The sequence below is a fragment of the Leopardus geoffroyi genome, chromosome A3 (assembly GCF_018350155.1).
Source record: "Leopardus geoffroyi isolate Oge1 chromosome A3, O.geoffroyi_Oge1_pat1.0, whole genome shotgun sequence".
NCBI lineage: Eukaryota > Metazoa > Chordata > Mammalia > Carnivora > Felidae > Leopardus > Leopardus geoffroyi.
This window is the reverse complement of record NC_059336.1, coordinates 122,223,106-122,242,286: the sequence shown is the minus strand read 5'-3', so window position 1 is coordinate 122,242,286 and position 19,181 is coordinate 122,223,106. Positions and strand designations below refer to the sequence as shown.

At 47.0% G+C, this 19,181-nt stretch overlaps 2 long non-coding RNA genes across 2 annotated transcripts; both read left to right on the top strand.

The window, feature by feature from the left end:
• The first annotated feature begins 293 nt into the window (after nt 1-293).
• LOC123581476 lies at nt 294-7,043 on the top strand. The gene is made up of 2 exons (XR_006703751.1): nt 294-459; nt 5,007-7,043. It is a non-coding gene; the product is annotated as an uncharacterized LOC123581476 (long non-coding RNA).
• A 9,328-nt stretch (nt 7,044-16,371) lies between these two features.
• LOC123579756 lies at nt 16,372-18,430 on the top strand. The gene is made up of 2 exons (XR_006702934.1): nt 16,372-16,609; nt 18,190-18,430. It is a non-coding gene; the product is annotated as an uncharacterized LOC123579756 (long non-coding RNA).
• The last annotated feature ends 751 nt before the right edge of the window (nt 18,431-19,181 follow it).

Below are 19,181 nucleotides of genomic sequence, written 5' to 3'. Positions count from 1 at the left end.
ATTGATCCAGACTTTCAGGTTTAGTAAGTCTTGATTCCAAGACAATCATGGATCCTCTCAAATTTTTTTTAATCCCCCAAAACCCTAGCAGCATGCCATTATCCCTCCACTCGAGCCATAAGTGAAATGATGGGCCTACAGAGTCTCCCGGCACAAGAGTAGGTATGTCCTCTCAGGACTAGGTTATTTGTTCTCAACCTGTCAAAGCCAGGAACTATTGAAATAAAGGGTCTCAGCCCTGGAAAGGGACTTCAGGATCGAGTTACCAGATGCTTTGATTTTATAGATGGGGGCCACGGTGGGGAAGTGAGTGACAATGGCATCTCTTTGACATCATACAAAGGGTAGTGATGAGTTCATAAAGCCTCAGCCTCTCAGCGTTAAGTAGGAGCTCCCATAGCAACAAACTCCTAAGGTAGCCTCGGACCAGCACCTGAATTCTTCATCCATGCCAGAGAGGTAAGATCCATGCACAAAGACTAGCTCTTTGTTATCTTTCCCCATGCGTGTAGCCCATGAGCAACCAGCTGGAAACACTGGGAGGCCTGCCCAGGGCCCTTGGCCTTTCCCATCCTCACCCTGTCCCTCCCTCTCCCTCCTCCTGAGGCTACAATGCTCTCCTGTTCTCTTCCTTTTCCACCCCACTGATATGTAAACTGATTTACATAGAGTGGAAATACACCTATGAGCCAGGTCAACAGACAAAGGGAGGTTTCCTGGTGCTCCTAAGAGCATAAAATCCTTTGGCTATTTAAGTATTTAAAGAAAATGTGCCTGAAACAGCCAGAAATATCAGGGTTAAGGGAAGAGCCAGTCGCAACGTGTATTTGTTGAATGAATGAAAGAATGAATGACTTCACTATGTGAAACAAAGTAAACGGACATAGTAATGGAAACTGTTGGTGCTCTCTTAGACTTATCTTGGTCTGAGTGGGGACATCAGAAGACATCAAGGCCACTGTCTCCCCACTTCCCAAGGAAAGGCTAGACAAGGGAAGTCCAACACTGGGGTACAATTCACATTCCAGGATTTCCCATGGGACCAAAGGGAGCTGGCATGCAGCCCAAGCCACATCCTTCCTCAGGCTTCTTCCCCTGCCCTATCCTGTTTTCCTTGCACCCCCACTCCTGAGGGCACCCCCTCAATAAATCACATTCTGAAGAATTCTTATCTCAGGCTCTGCTTCAAGGGAACCTGACATGGGTGGGCAGCATAGTTCGACAACACGGAATCCAACGTTTTGTACCGTATCTAGCCCCTTACCACCCATAAAAATTCCTCCGACCCTCCCACCCATCTTCCGTGCCCAGAGCTCAGTGTTACCTGACCTTCAATTCTGAGGACTGATCAGGCTGTACAGACACGATGTGATGGCAGCTGTGACTACTCACCCATAATGCAGAGACACACGGAAGCAAACTGTCTGCAGCCACAGTTTTAGACACAAGGTGAGCAGCTTAGCTTTAGAAGCCAAGAAAGACACAAGACTTACAAAGCTGCCAAAAGGTGTCTTCAGTTATAGGAACAGAAGCCGCTGCAGCAGTCATTAATTACTTATGGAACAGATTTGGGGAGGAGGTGGGGGCAGGTGGTGAGACAAGAAATACAAAAATGGAGACAGAAATATTCGCATGGGCTTATCTTAAAAACTCACAGGTTGGTCTCCTCCCCACGTTTCGCCCAGAGAAAGCAGTAACTCAGGCTGCCCTGTGCCACTGTCACCTCCCCTGTGTCCCCTCTGAGAGGCCATGAAGGAAGCTTGTGCTCTGGAGTGCAAAGCTCCGACCTTCTAAACCTGTTCAGCTTTCGGTTCTAAAGAACTTCAAATAACAGGCCCAACCAGACCATTCAGTACAGTCTGGAATTATTCGTGGGGCCCGTGGGCAGAGACCCCCTCCATGCAGCCAGCTCGCCCCTTCTGCAAGCACCAACCACGCACCCACCTGTCCCCGCCACCTTCCTCGTCTGCAGAGAAGCAGAAGGCAACAAATGAAGTCCTGAGCCTCCCGTTCACACACACATACACACACACACACACACACACACACACACACACACACACACTCCCGACATCTCTACTCACCCTCTCCTCCTGAAAAGGTGGAAGAAGCCGCCCTCATCCTCACAAACCCCCTTCTGGTGGGTGCCTGCCCTTCCCCACCCCCACACCTCCAATCTCTCCAGCTTTGTCACCCGCTCCTTCCCAGGAGAATCTTACTGCGCCAGAGTTTTACCTCTTAAAACAAAAAAATTTTTTTAAAAAATGGGAAGACTATAAGCAACAGATCCCTCACCTGCTGCCTCCGGTGAAAAGAGAAAGCACCAGATGGGCGCCCTCCCCTTCCTCCCGCATGCACACACCTGGCCGAGCCCCTCCAGCAGACAGACGCCCGCAAAGGGCACCTCCTGTGCTCCGAGTCTGCACCCTCCCACCTCCTCAGCTGGGTCCGTTTTCCCTGGATTAATCCTTTCTGGATATTTAACTTTTTCCTTGACCAACTCCCCTTGCTCTCCCCCCCCTTTAAGTTTGGTTCTTCGGCCGGCAGTCAGGCTCTCCCGCGGCTCCCTCGCTCCCCCGCTTCCAGCACGTTCACCCATAACAGCCCCCACCCCACCCCCCCACCTGCGTCTCCAGCCCAGCCCTCAGGCCCCAGCACACCACAGGTGTGTCAGCTTCCCAACGGACACGGGCCTCCGACAAAGCTTACCCAGAACTAAAATTCTCCCAGCAGCCCCTCTCAACCTCGCCACCCCCGCCCCACCTCACCACCGCGCCTTGCTCTTTATCTTTAATGTCGCATTTTAATAAATTAGCATTCCCAGCCAGCCTTGGTCCAAACTAGAGAGATCTGCATCTGGTCCTTGTCCCGTGACCTTTAACCTTCTCCTCCTTTAACCAGTAAACCTCCAAGTCTTAGCTGCATGTCTCTTCGGTGTCCCTCAAACTACCTCTTTCTCCCCATCAATCGAGGCCCCACCGTCACACCCTCTAACATCAGAAGAGCCTCTGTCCTAACATGGGGCCCACGGGGCTCCCACAGCAGCTAGATGAGATGGCTCTGAAATACGAATCCGCAGCTTAAGCCCTTTCTGCCTGTCTGCCCCCACCCCCAACACTCGGGCCTCCTCCCAGGAGAAACAGACTCAGAGAAGAGAAATTGAGCAGAATGCAGCAAATCCAGGGGCAGGAAAATTATTGATTCGTGCATTTGTTCGTTCATTAAATTATACCTTCAGAACTCGGAGTTAGTCCTTCTGGGAGGCTCCAGGCCCAAGCACTTAGTTTCCTTGTTTACTTCCTTCACAGCACTTACCTCCATTTGTTATTGTTTTTCTTTGATTCACAGTTTTTATACTTTTTAAAAAATCTATCTCTCCTTTAAGAATATAAGTTCCTTAAAGAAAAGATGTACTCTGTCTATGTGATATGGTATTCCCAGCCCCTAGAACAAGGCAGGGCATAGGGCAGTCCCTCAGGAACTAAATAAAGGCATGGATGAATAACCAAACTGGCATGTGATATTTTCTCTCCACAGTCAATTCTACCACACTTTGCCATCGGCCATCACCAAGCATATACCCACCCAGTGCCTACCATGTTCAGAGCACCGGTGGCATGGGATAGTACCCACAGCATAGAACAGAAAATGCAATCTATGTGCTGAGGTCTCTCTAGGGAGGGATAAAACCACGGTGCAAAGGACTAAGCACCAGCAGTGTGTGACCGGGACTCTCCATGCCCAGGGTCTGGCCTCCCCCCAGAATTGTGCCCAAGAGAACAGCCAGTCTTAAGGAGGGAACCATTGCAGCCCGAGGGAGCCAGGCCCTGGGGATGTTCCCACTCTTCTGCCTTATGTTTGCCCAGACCCCAGATACTCATTCATGTGCTCAGACCCCAACAGCCCTCAGCCTCCTTCTATAAGGATAGAAGAACAGACGTTGAGTTAAAAAGAAATAACGAAATATGACATCACTCCTCTCCTTAAAACCCTCCTTGGCTTCCCTCACACTGAAAATAAAATCCAAATGCCATGTTTAATCTCAAAAAGCCCTGAATGATTTGGTATCTGCCTCTGTAGACTAGATCCAGGAAGCCACATTTCCTGTTTTTTTGTACCTGAAAACATCAGGCTTGTTGTAGCCCCAGGTCCTTTGCCCTAGCTATTCCCTCCACCTGGATGGCTCTGCCCCCTGATCTCTACCAGGTTGGGTCCTTCTTGTCATTCCACTTAAACATCACCAGGTGATGTCTCTCTGGCTACCTACGGCGCCCCCGCCCCATTAGACTGCTGGGTTTCAGTCTACATCTACGTACCCCTCATCACCATCTGAATCTTGCATGTTCAATGTTTTTGTATCCCCCCAAATATTAGTTTTCTGTGCTGCATCCCACATCACCACAAACTCAGCTTACAGCAGCATCATTCATTAGCTCCCTAGTCCGTGCAGCAGAAGGGACTGAGTTTTCTGCTCAGGGTCTCACAAGAGATGTAGGCCGGGCTGCGTTCTCATCCAGAGCTTGGGGTCCTCTTCCAGGCTCCTGTGGTTGTGGGAGGATTTAGCAATCCTGGCAGGTATGACACTGGGGTTGCCATTTCCTTGCTGGCCATCATCCAGGGGCTGCCCTTAGCTCCCAGAGGCCACCCCCATTCCTTGTCACATGGCCCTTCCATTGTGAAAGCCAGAAACAGGATCTCCCTCACATCCAGGCCCTGTCACACTTTGAATCTTTCCCACCAGGAAGAGCCAAGTCCCTCTGGAGGGATGACCTGATTATATCAGGTGCACCCAGAACAATCACTTTTAAGGTCAACTGTGTCATACAACATGACCTAATCATGAAACCAACTGTCCCTTTATAGTCACATCCCACACCCACACTCGAGAGGACAGGATTACACAGGGCATATACACCAGGGGTGGGAATCTTAATGGCCGTCTTAGAATGCCACCCGCCGTACCCACTAGAGTAGCTTCACCTGCCTCGTTATCTGTGTACCCCAAGGCCCAGGACAGTGCTCCCAACCATGAAGAGTAAGGTGCAAAATGAGAATACTGCGCAGTACAGCGTGAGAAACCAAGAGAACTACTCAGCAATTGGAAGTGACCCAGACCCAGGAGACTGACCAGCCCATGCTGCATCTGTCCAGCCCAGGGACCAAGGGAATTGGAATCCCACACTCCAGAACCAGTCATGGTCTACCGGTGTGTTGCAGCATGTTATTGGCCACCTCTGGCCTGGAATTGTTCCAGCACATAGAGGAGGCCCATCAAATATTTTTTCCCTTATGAATGGAATAAAAGGAAGAAGGTGATCTCTTCTGGAAACTAGAGATGGAAAGAGTTGGACGGGTTGGAAGGGGTGAGCAGAACAGGAGCCATGAGCCAGTCAAGTGCATCCCAGCTCTCACAGACTTCTCTTGCTGAATCCATACTGGACGCTCTTGGCCTAGCCAACACCTGCCCGCTGAGGGCCAGCTCCCATCCAACCCGACCCACCTCCTCCATGAAGCCTCTCTGACTGCTGACCTGAAGTCTTCTGTGCTTAACACCTAACTACCTCTGGTGGCCCCTTTTGTTTTAAGTAGCCTTCGTGCCTAGTGTGGAGCCCAATGCAGGGTTTGAACTCACAACCCTGAGATCAAGACCTGACCAGAGACCAAGAGTTGGACACCTAACTGACTGAACCACCCAGGCACCCCTCATGTGGCCCTTTTCAGAAGGCTGCCTTTTGACATCTCTTTCCTATTGTGAACAGCAGGCCAAAGCCCACATGCTGTTTGTAGTTTGCCAGGCCTGTGTCTCAAGTCCCTGCCTCATCCTCACCCTCCTTGAGGAAGAGGCCACCTCACCCTTCTGTGTGTTCACCCAGTGCACAGTGAGCACCTTCTGGCCATGCAAATTCTTTGGGACCTGCTTGGTAACTTGGAGTTGAGCTCTGCTGCCTGCAGGCACTGGGAGTGAGCCTGCCATGGGGTAGGCATGGGGCTAAGTGTGCTGGATGGGGTGGATATGGAGCAGTGGAGACCAGATGGTGAGAGAGCACACTGAGAAGGAGAGAAAAGAAAGCCATCAGACCGAGAGCACCTGTTGTTGTTAGAGCAGTGTGAGGACCCACATCCAACCAGCTGGCCGTCTCTGCTCCTTGCTCTTGTCACAACCTTCCAGAAGAGATACAGACACTCAGAATTGTCCCCATTCTCCCTTCTCTTTGTTTCCAGTGCTGGTAGTGGTCAGTGTTTGGTGCAGATAAAATGATACAGCGATACTGCTGATGGGGGCGATGTATCTTGCCCTTAACATCCAAGAGAGTAAAGGATAAGGATCTGATAGGCTAGTAGTAGGTTGAAAGGTGACTGTAAGCCTGCAAGTGAGGGTCACCAACACATAAGCCCATGTGGGTGCCCGAGCAAGAAGGTAATGTTCATGCTGTGGGTTCAGGAAGGACTCTCACGGACCTAAGATGGGTTAGAAATGCACTGCACTCCTGAGTCTAGTTCTGGGCTCCCACAGGGGACACTGGCACTTAGAGAGAGGTCAGAGGGTAGCCTCGAAGGTGATGAGCAGGACGGGCAGCAGGGCCTGGGAGAAAAAGAGGCTGGGATTATTCATCAGGGGAAGACAGGCAGGCAGGATTTAACACAATCTTCAGGTATCAGAAGAGCTCTCAGGCAGTGCAGGCTAAGTCTTGGCAGTGGCTACTGAGGATGGAACAAGGAAAGAAACTTAATCCGCAGCATAAGGGATTTAGGATAGAATTTCCTGATGGTGAAGGTTGTTAAAAGTTGCAATGAATGGTCTAGAGAGAGATTCTGGTCTACTCTGGAAGCTTTTACAAGTAGAAGAGATTATCCTCTGGCAGGGCAGCTTATCTCTAATCCTGCCTGAAGGCAGGGGAATGGACACAATGACCTCAGGGTCTCCTTCAGACTTGGAAAGCAGGTCTTCCCATCGGCAGACCAGCCAACACTGCTATGCAGGTGATGCACTTCAAGGAAGGCCCAGAGTGTTCCCAGAAATAAAGAGAAGCTGCCAGATGTGAGATCTTCTTTCCTTTTTCTTATTTTTTAGCCACAGCTGCCTTGCAGCAATGACCAAGTTCCTCTGTAATCTCAGCTCTGATCAAGGGCAATTTAAACAAGAAAGCCAAAAGCAGCCACAGACCACACAGAGATAGATGACTCTCTGCTCTGCAAAGCACCCCAGACAACAGAGCCGTGGTTGTGGTCTTCTCCACGGAGAGCTCTGCGTTTAACAAGCCATGTGAAAAACTTGCTGACCCAGCCAGGTAGCAGCAATGGGAAACGTGAGGGCATTCCCAGCCTGCTGCTGCCAGCCATCATGCTCAAGCCGCCTGTGCTGCAGTCCTACTTCCAGTGAGTCAAGTGACACGCCTTTCGGGAATACCACCTGCTCCCAGCTGTTCAGCATGGGGGTCAGGGGAGAAAGGAAATGGTCTTATACCTAACCTGGGAGACAGCCCTGTGAGCCATGATACACACTGAGAGCATTAACAGGTATGCAGACAGCCCTCTGGACACCCTCTGAAGGCTTCTGGGCTTGTGCTCAGTTCAGAGGAAGAGGAAGAGTAGGGCAGAGAGCACCAAAAATCTTCTGAAGTGGTTTTCAAAAGTGCTGCCCAGGTACGTGAACATCTCTACACAGGCCATGGCTGAGTCAATGTTTTCTGTAAACTGAAAAGACAAAGAAGGGATGTCCTTTGGCTTTCTGGAACCTGGGGCCTGGCTTGGAGCAGCGTTCAACCAGACACAGTGGAAGGAGAGCACGTCTTTTACTTTCAAGTCTAGTTCCCCAGTGAAGAAACAACTGCTAAACCCCTAACCCTACATCTTCACAGAGCTTAATTCTTCATCCCTACTCTTTCTTTCTTACAACTCAGCTGATGTCCTTCTTGTGCCTTTTCTTTGCCCTCTGTGTCTCTGCTTCAACTCTTCTGTGTGATTTCTACCAGCCCCACCTCTGCTTTCCACCACTCAGCACGTGAAGTCCAGTACTCCATACCACCCCTGATGAACATGGCCTTGGGCCCAGTGCCCTCTCTTCAAGGACACTTTTCCTTCTAGAGGCTTAAACACCAGCCTTCTGGACACTGCTTTCAAACTGCACCACCCCCAGTGACCATAGGCATGGGACTAGAGTAAATGACCATGGATATGTGGCAGAAAGAAGCACAGAAATGTATTATTCTGCCCATTGCATATGCTAGGAACAGGCAGGAACTTGTTGCAAAAGCATATTAAGCATGCAATCAGCTGCATCCTTGTGCCCAAATAAAGCTATTTTCATTTCATAAAGCAAGAGAGCAAGTCAAGTCATTAGGGAAATAGAAATGGGGAACTTAACTGCCTAATTGGAAGCTCTATTGCACTTGCAAAGTACCTTTGGTTTTTCTAAAAATTCAAGGGAAACACATTGAGCTTATAATTGCAGATAGATCGATGCCACATTCCTTCCTGCATTAGCACAGAAGGAGAGTCCCTTCCTGTGGGCTCATCCCGGCCCCTGCTACGCTGTGTAAACAGCAGTGAGGGCCCAGAAGGAAATAGGCTGGCTAGTAAAAGCAGGAAAAACTGAGGGGAGAGCCAAAGTCATCTTCCTTCCTATGGAAGACCGAAGCCCACAGCCACAGCACCTTTCTGCCTGTTTTAGTTTAACTCTTCCTCCCCATGGCAAGAATGTTAACGTGTTTGGTTTATATATGAGACATTTCCTACATGTGTGGCGCAAGGTGAGGTTAAGCTGTCTCTCTGAGTTTCAGTAACTTCATCTGTAAAACGCAAGGGTCAGGCATTATCGATGCTTGCAACCCTGGACTCCACAAACGTGCCTTGGGAACCACTGAGGGGTGGGTCCACATGGGAGATGGCACCAGGGAAGAGACCACGTTAATGATATTCTAATCCCCACCCTCCTGCCCACTTCAGTGAGAATGCCCCACCTTGTACCTATTTAGTATTTTGGAATTCTTCGTAAGATATTATTTGGTGGGTGGGGCAATTGGGTGGCTCAGTCGGTTGAGCGTCCAACTTCGGCTCAGGTCATGATCTCGTGGTTCATGAGCTGGAGCCCCACATCGGGTTCACTACTATAAGCACGGAGCCAGCTTCGGATCCTCTGTCCCTCTCTTTCCCCTTCCCTTTATATATATTCTTTCCTGGGGGCAGGAGGCAAAGTTGCTTAAATACACACACACACACACACACACACACACACACACACACACACACAGAATCCGCTGAGCCTAATAGCCTCTGTGGTCTCTTCCAAGACTGAGAAATTCAAGATCTAGTCTCCTAATCTCACTGAGGAGATGAGAGAAACCCTCCTTTAACAGCTTTGAAGCCTGGTTATAGAACTCAATTGCTGTTGGTATCTGTGCAGCACTCGTCCCTGGAGCTTAGAGAGTAAGAAACCAAGGACTGTGTTTCTTGAGAGGGCCAGTCTTGACCTGCTGATTGATCCTGCACAAGGGACTGTTTTGAGATAGAATAAGGGAATTTCCTGCATCACATACTTTTTCATGGAGGACTTCTCTAAACGCATCTTTTCCCAATGCATTTAACATGTCTCATATGACTTAAAGAAATGAGAACATTCAGACTTACCTGGACGCTCATCCAGTCCTCCTACAGGTATTCTTTGGACCTAAGATGTCTCTCCAATGAAGAGCAGCCCATGGCATCAGCATAAAGCACCAGAGAATATCCCTCTCAGAGCTAACCTCATGTCAGTTCTGAAAACTCCCGAACAGCCCCAAAACCCCAAGAATACCGGGTACTCTGAGTGCACATGGAGGGACATCTAAAGCCTCTGGGCACAATTAGCTGCCATGTCCCGTCCAGATGCCTTGCAAACATAAAAGGGCTCAGCCTTGACTTTGCTTTCTGATCCCCAGGCTGGGCTCACACTGCATGCCAGTGGGCACCTCCCTGCTCCATGGAATGTCTGTGGCTACTTTTATCTTCGGAGAAGAACAGGTAGGAAAATAAAGTTAAAGGCACTTTTTACCCTGCTCTCCAGGAATGAGCTCCAGGCCTCAGGCCTGTGGTTGTGGGAACACACGTTTCCACCACAGGGAAGGAGAAAATCAGCCTGATATGCACATGACATGCCATGACATCCTAAGCGTGATTAGGTCCCTGACTGCATGGGAAATGAAACCACAGGCATTTAATAGAGGACCTGCGGCCAGGCCATCCAGTCCCTTCTGCAGCACACAAGCTGGGCACCCACTTCTCTGTCCTCAGGCACACCTGTTGTGAGCATTGAAGAGCACCGAGGAGCACTGAGGAGCACTGGGGAACCCTGCAGAATGAGAAACTCAACTGCTCTCCCAGGGAGGATTTGCATGGGCAGCAGGCGCTGGTCCGTAACAACCAAAACCCTGGGTTTCCCCAAAGATTCTATCCCTGAACAGAGACAACATGTCCCAGGAGAAATGGAAGTATGTGGAGAGAGGAAGAGGAGAAAAACAGAAGTAATGGAAAGAGTGACGAACAACTAGTCTTGTTTGCTGGACTGGTTACTACTGAGCTGTTTGCCATTTGGCCCCATGTATTTTTAAAGCATACAGTTAAGGAGCATTTATTAAAATGTTTTCAAGTTGTCCTTCTAAAGAAGAGACCCTGACAGGCCACTCAGTATACTGCAAAGGTGGGTTAAATACTATTATCCCTGCGGCGACGATGGGGAGACAAGAGTATAATGGATTACCTTAATTTCCCAGAGACATGCGGTGAATTCATTACGGGGAGGAAAAACGGAAAAGAAAAAGACAATCAGATTACAGAGTCTTGAAGCTGGGCCGCCTTGCCAAGAAAGCCAACCAGTGTGAGGGAAGGAGAGACAGCCCCAAACCCCCAAGGGTGCTGCTCCAAAATGCAGTCCTTAGAAACACAGCCGCCTTTGGGAAGCTCCAAATTCAAATGTGCAACAGAAACAAATTCACCACACACAAACCGTGAGGCCTCAGCAATCTGCCTCGCACCGCAGATTGGGAGAGGAGGAAAAAATAATCCAGATCCTAATTTAGTTCAGGGGCTTGTTTTCTTACACTGACAAATCCTTCTAAAAATGATTTCCTGATTAGAGTCAAACGGCCGAGGCCAAAACTCTCGGAGACTGTGTTGCCGTCAGCATATTAATGGTGTTCCTTAGCAACTCTCTCTCTCCTCCACTTTTAGAAGAAACAACACCTCTGCCAGGACCACAAAGCTGGAGAAGCCTCAGCACCTCTGATGATTCATGGCCTTGGAGGAAGGTGCGGACCTGCCAGGCAGCATGAGGAGGGAGCCTTGCTGGTGGCAGGACATGGGCAGTGAATGCCAAGTCAGGTGCAGGGCCGTGGAGGGAGACGGTGGGAGAGGACAGGCGAGGGGCCACCTCTCTCTGTGTCTCTCCAGGATTACAACTGTCATCTGCAATTTACCAACTTGAAATACAAATCCTGCTCCTCACAAAGAGCTGATGTCTTTTTCTCACCAGACTTAAAGGTGCAAAAAACGCTAAAGAGAGGTCAAGTCAGTGATGACTAAGGAAAGGGGTTTCCTGAACTGATTCTGTTTTTATAATAAATTCTGGAATTTTCAGAATCGCCTTGGAAGGAAATGAAAGTCAAGACTTCATTCATCCATCGATTAAACATTTATTATGCATCAACAGTATGCCACGTGTTATCCTTTGTGCACTATCAGTGAGCAGTGAGCACTACCTGTGAGCCCAAAAGCTGGAGGGATCATCAACTCCAACAATCTCATTTTCTAGATGAGCAAACTGAGGCCTCGTGGGGTCAGCCTCCCTGAGACATGTGTGATTTATTGACAGATCTAGAGCATGAATCCAAGTATTTCCACCATGACTACTAATTCTCAGACCAGATGCTTCTAAACCGGACTTGGATAGTCTCACTTTGAGAAGGGGAGAAGTGAAATTCAATTTGCCAATATTCCCATCCTTGGAGGAAGCGATATTCATCATAAGCCAAAACATATTGGTAAATTCTCTAATTTAGTCAGATGATGTCTCACTTTACATGATAAATGTTTCTAAAAAGTTGCATGCAAATCAAATTTTGGTAAATTGAATTACTTTTTTAAAAGCACAAGACAGATTGCTTTGTAAAGGAACCCTGGGCTGAAAATGAGAAATATTTCTGCAATTTAAATAATAACTACCTCCATAATTTATCTCTTCTGTAATTCATAATTTAATATTCTTTGGTTTTGTTTAGCATTGCTTGTTTAAAACAAGAAAGATCTATATTTATGCAGCTAGTGTCACCAAGAACTTTGAAGTACATTAATAATAACTAATACTTCCCTTCTATATACCCTTAAGAACACTTCCTTATTGGAAGTAGTATTCCCATTTGGCAGATGGAAAAAGTCAAGGCACAGAGTAAGGACAGATCCAAGATCATGGAGAAAGTCAACAGTGTAGCTAGGATGCCCACATGTTTTTGGCTATAAACCCTACACTTTTATCTACTGGCAGGACATTGTGGGCAGCTCTTGTATCAGAATTCTCTGGAGAAACAGAACCAATAGGATACATTTAGACATATGAGCAGATTTATTATGAGAATTGGCTCACGTGATTATGAAGGCTGAGATTTGCCTGATATGCCATCTGTAGGCTAGAGAGCCAAGAAAGCCAATGTTATAATTCAATCCAAGTCTAATGGCCTGAAAAAGTAGTGGGGTGGGGGCGGGGGGGACATTAATTTGCAAGGGAGGCAGAAAAGGGGCCACTAGTGTAAATTCCAAAGTTTGAAGGCCAGAGAACCAGGAGCTCCGATGTTTGAAAGCAGGAAAAGATGGATGTCCAGCTTAAGAGAGCAGACTTGTCCTTCTACTTTCTTATTCCATTCAGGCCTCCAGTGGATTGGATGATGCTGACCCACACTGGTGAGGGTAGGTCTCCTTTATTCAGTCTACTGTTTCAAATGCTAATCTCTTCTGGAAACATCCTCACAGACACACCCAGAATAATGTTTTACCAGCTAACTGGGCATCCCTTAGCCCAGTCAAGTTTAAAAATTAACCACCACAGCTATTTTCTCCAAGGGAGACATTCCACAGATGTGTGGACTCCAAAGAAATTCATGAGCCATCTCAAAAACATATGTTTCAGAAATTTAAGACAGCCTCATACTCTCCTCTCTACCCAATCGCTTGACTCACTCAGGAAACATGGAGAGCAAAAAAAAAAAAAAAAAAAAAAAAAAAAAGAGAGAGAGACAGAGACAGAGAGAAAGAGTCTCAATCAATCCATGACAATGTATCTCTATTGATTCCCCATCACAAATTCAACCCTCTGACTGTAGGAAAGAATACAGATGTGCCCCCAAGGACCCTTTGTCCACTTAGAGAAGCAAGGTTCACACACAAAACTACACTAGAGTCCGCACGGGTCTTTCCCACTAGACTGTAAAGCCTCAAGGAAAAAGACCTTCCTCATCTTTGCCACATTAGCACCTTGCCTTGGAAAAAGTCAGTACTCTGTGAATTCTGTTGTCATGTTAAATTATGAAAACGTGGAGAGATTGGGAAGGATGATATCTGCAAGTATCTGGAGAGATGATTACAATACATAGAATAAACATATTATTTGCAGCTCCAGAATGAAATGATCTCCTCTGCACTACAGGAAGAAGAAGAATGCCAACCTCACAGAGTTGTGTGTCACTTCAGCAGCACAAGGGAGCCGAAGCACTTAGCACATCTCTGGCACACAGTGAACACTTAGTAGCTGGTGCCTATCACTTCTGTTACAAGGATCACAGACTGTGGCGATGGAAGCACTGGTGACAGCAACATGAGGAAGAATTTCCTAGAAGTATTGAGGGCTGCTCACTCATGGAAGCTACTACATGGGCAGTAAACCCTGCCCAGGGGCTGGCTGGTCATCTCTCAGTCAAGAATGTCAGGAAAAGTCCTGTACCAGGTGATAGTTGGTTGATAGCACCAGTTTATTAAAAATCCACAGTTCTGGGCAAATCCAGACTTCTTTTTAACAATTATGGGAAGGCCTAGAAATTTGTGTTTTAATAAGCATTTCAAGTGATTTTTATGGAGCTGATCAAACAGGGTTCTGATTACCTAAGTTGGAGAACAACCTGTATAAATAAAGTTTATGGTCCCTTCCAAATTCTGGGGCTCTAGGCATCCTTCACCCATCCAGAACAGTGTCATAGAAAATAATACAAGTTGATAAATTCAGAAGGATTGGGTTCAAATCTCTGCTCTGCCATTTCCTAACTGTATGACTTACAGCACATTGATTATTCTCCCAAAGTCTCAGCTTTCCTGTCTTTAAAATAGAGATAAAGATGACTACTTATATGGAGGTTCTGAAGGGAGGGGGTTCTGGCTCATAATAAGTGTTCAATAAATATTTTATGAACCTGATAGAAAAGTGCCCCTCATAGTTAGAGTAAAACAATAGGGATTTAACAAATATCAGTTCCCTTTCTTCCTACCATCCCGAACTTATGCATTATATAGAGGAAAGTGAGTTTGCCTAAACTAAGGAGATGGACAAAAGGTGAGAAAGTGAGACAGGAGAACCGTGTGTAGATGGAGACACCAGAAGAGCAGAAAAATAGCTTGGTGGGGGGGGGGGGTATTCCAAAAGAGACAAGAGGGCTCCAAAAAATTAAAGAATGGGGAGAGAAAAAACACAATGTATTAAATTTCAGTGGGAAAGTAAGGAAGAATGAAAGTATCATAGATCTTTCTGGATTTTGTTGGGTGTTCTCAATCATTAAATCTGCATTTAGAAATATTTATATTTGCTGAAAACCAAGAGCCTTGGCGCACGGGGAGAATGAAAAGAGCGAGGGATAGGGTCTAATTAATCATCAAGAGGCTGTCACATTGACAACCAGAAGAATTGGAAAGTTACAAAGTACCAGCACCAAACAGCATCAATCACCCAACGATGGTAAATAAATTAATCAAAAATCATTGGGTACCAAAAGGTCTGGGGGAAAAATAAAAGGCAGAAGAGAAAAATGATCAGGAGCAGCAAGCAAGCAAAATAGCAGAGCTTGACCCTGTTAAAACTGAAGCCATGTGCCCTGGCAGATCACCAGCCCCCTGCCTTCAATGCCTCGCCCACCCCCAAGCAGGGGGCCAAGCACAGCTAGGTGCAAAGGCAACTACGGATGCTGTTGTCTTCAAACCTCTTACCCCTTCTGTATTAAAGAGGAGACCCACACCTATTCCCCAGTAAAATGAAAAAACACCATCCTTGACATTTGGCTCATCCTAAATACTACATATTTACTTTGCTCAAAACCATTCCCTGACTCATTAAGCTGCCATATTTGTGTACAATGTGAATATCGATATGGGTAGTGAAAACTTCCCACTTAGCCTTCTGAGGACCATTTATTAATAGCCCCAGACCTGCATAGACTACATAAATCTCTCCTCTGTGGTGCTGGGGGCCCTCCCTGATCCAGAATTATAGTGCCTGGTCCTATCCTCCCCAACCTGGCCTCTATTTCCCCAATTTATTCACTTTTTCTTTACCTGGCAAAAGAGTGGTTGTGGAGGATATTAACAAGATCATTCTTTTTTCAGTCAGGATGCACATATTTACACTTCCAGGTTCACACAGGATTCACGGGGCGTGACTATGAATTCAAAGAATTGAACACCTGGTTTTCCATGGACCATTCGGATCATGAAATACTCCAGTTCAGTTTAACATTTGCTAGAGCTCGAGCCCCACATTTTTTAAAGATATTTTTGACACGCCAAATCACATAGCCTTTACAATTTACCCACAACTGATAATTTGCCATTTAATTCCATTTAACAGATATTCAGTAAATACCTGCAGGATTCCAGGGATGATGTAGAAGTGAGTGGAACCATGTTTCTGTATTCTAGAGCTCATAGACTAGTAAGAGAGACAAAACCTTCACAAATGACGTGATCTGGCCACCATGACCATGGTGACCACACAGAGACATAACAACACACTGTAGGACTAAGGACAGAAGCAACTCTCGTATGAGGTATCAGGAAAGGCTTGCTGGGGTGTGGGGAGATACAGGAACTTGACATGACATGAGAGAAAGTCAAGGCTTGGACAATGGAGACAGAAGGAGGGCATTTGAGACACAAAGATGAGCTTGAGAAAAGCCTCAGAGGTGGGCAAATGCAGGATATTATCAAGAATCACAAGAAGGCTGGTGTTGCTGTACAGAGGAAGGAGGGTCCTGAGTGGGAGGCAGATGATAAGAGTTAGGGAAAGTCCTATAAATACAAAATGTCCCTCTGCCCTGGACAATTCCAACCGTCTGAGTCCACAATACTCTCTCCTCTCGAGACATCCAGGGAAGCCACATGGGGCAAGCTTTCAAAGTTCCAGGTTGCCCTCCCAGGTGTCTCCTGGAGCTGCTCATGGCCTGGAGTCTCCAAGTATGACAGCGGCAGCAGGAAGCACCAGAGGCTGCATGAAACCAGTCCCTTCAGGGCAGTGCCCACATTTGAGGCCCAGCAAGGGAAATACCACATAAGTGACATCTGAGCACAAATTGTACAGACCGTGTACATCCAACCAAGTGAGAGACAGGTAGGTATCAAAAAGATAATGTAAATGGATACACTTCAGAAAGTAAGACGCTATGTACGTGTGACCGCTGAATGAATAAACCAGACTCAATAGGACACAAGTGACAAGAACTGACTTCTCTGTCACAGCTGCCCCCTTTCAACCTATTCTGTGGGATCACGCCTCCCTGCCACTGAATGAATAGCCAACAAGTCTCATAACATTTTCTGTTAATGCAAAGATAAAAAGCAAACAACCTCCTTTGCAGAGCACATTAAGGAATCCTGTCCTGTGTAATATTAAAATTCTAAAATCTCCAATTGACAGTTGTGCTAGTCAGGCTTGCGGTGGCCCTGGAGGCCTGGGGGAAAAGTCACCTCCTTGGCTCTTTCCTTTTGCCCCTCCCCTCCACCCCTCCCCCCCCACACACACACACTCTACAGTGCTCACTTGTGGCCCCTCAGGGGTAAGTACAGGGAGAAGGAGTGAAGGAAAGGGGCAGGAAAGGGATCCCTGGAATGGTACAGATATGATTCAGCATCAGCACTCTTGGAATACAGGAAAGGTCTGTTTCTTCATGGGGTCCTTTCCTAGAGACCCTAATCTTGCAATCTCTTGCAAAAACAATACTTCCTGTGGTCCTCAACACTCCCTCAGTAATCAGCATCTTGCAGTCTACCCCACCCGTAGGCCTCCTCACCTCTCCAGGGGGTCCCTGTGGGCAGCTGGATCCTGTGCAGACCTCCTCCTCAGAACTTCCTCTGCTCTGTGGGAAATTCACATTGTAGGTCTGGTCACACCCTGGAAGGGTAGGCCATTCCCAAGGCACTTCTGATTCTTTCCTCTCTGTTGTCTCTGCCCAAGCTGGCCAAGAGTCTGGTTGCTGGGTCGACCAAAGGCCAGAAAACACAGGTAAACTTCCTGAGTAGCCCCCTTGATTACAGGGGAAGCATCCACCCCTCCTTCCTACTTGGGATGTGTGGGGAACAAATCACTGTGAATTGACAACTTTCCCCAGAGGCACTCTTAATCCTGGCCTTCTATCTTCCACCTCTTTTCCTTTATACCCTGGAGCTTGGTGATGAGCTAATACTGACAGAAGAGTTTGGGGTTACCTCTTTTTTTTTTTTTAATTTTTTTAATGTTTATTTCTGAGACAGAGAGAGACAAAGCATTAGTGGGGGAGGGGCAGAGAGAGAGGGAGACACAGAATCCGAAGCAGGCTCCAGGCTCCGAGCTGTCAGCACAGAGCCCAACTCGAGGCTTGAACTCACAAACCGTGAGATCATGCCCTGAGCCGAAGTCGGTTGCTCAACCGACTGAGCCACCCAGGAACCCGGGGTTACCTCTTTTTAAGGCACTTTATAGATGTCTACCCTATCAGTTTAAAATGTGAGGGTACTTGGCACACATTTTTATTGGATATGAGGCATTGGCTGAAATTCCAAACAGCCAAAAAAATCTTATTCTCATTCTGATACCTGACTATAAATCACTGACATATAGAGGTTCAAAAACCCTTAGAGATAACACATTTCCCTCCACCCATTTTGTATATTAGAAAACTAAGACCTCTCCCCTGCCTCTTATATCTCCTGTAGATGGAATACCGAAAGCCGGAAAAGACTGAACTGCACCTGGCATAAAATGTCTACTCCTTAGCTGCTCAGCCAATGTCTCCCAGGATCTGAAGAGAAGCGGCCTTTGAATAGAAAAGGCCTCAAGGCAGCTGGAGCATGTAAACCTATGTATTGATGAGGATAGGTTTAGCTTTGCTGCAGTAACAAACAATCCCTGAAATCCAATGGCTTAACAACACAATATAAGTTCATTTCTCACTCACTCCAAGTTCTACGTGAGTTGGTAGTTCTCCTGACCAACTTTCCTCCAAGCAGTGGTTCTGGGATCCAGGCTGCTCCTCCCCTTTGGTTCTACCTTATCACAGATTTGAGATTGCCTTTCAAGGTTGTTCACAAGCCAAGCCAGCAGATGGGTGAAAGGGAGCCTAGGAAATCACATGATTATTTAACCACCTCAGTCCCACATTTCATTGGCCAGAACTCATCACAGGGTGAACCTACATCAAGTGAGGGCAGAAAAATAGACAAGTCTACAGAAATCCCAGTAGGACCAAGTCTGTACCACTTACTAACTGTCCATTTCATTGTATGGACAAAGGCATTTTCCCTCTCTATTCTGGTACTAAAGTCTACCTGTTCTTATCTAAAGCTTTATCTCTCTCCACACAGTGATTTAATAAGGAAGAGGAACTTATATTCTTAATCAGAGGCAGTATGGTATTGAGATTAAGAGCACAGGCTCTGGAGTCAGAATGCCAGGGTTTGAATCCAGGTTCTGCCACTTGTTAGCTAAGTGACTTGGAATAAGTCACTAAGCTCTCTCATCTGTAACACAGAGATAATAACTACCTACCTGGAAGGGTTGTTGCAAAGATTCAATAAGCTAATATGCCTATGGGACTCAGAATAGTGCCTGGCTCATAGCAATCCCTATAAAGATGTTTGCTGTTAACATTAAGGTTATTATAATTCTCCAAACCCAACTCTCTGCCCTGTTTAATTACAGTTGCTCT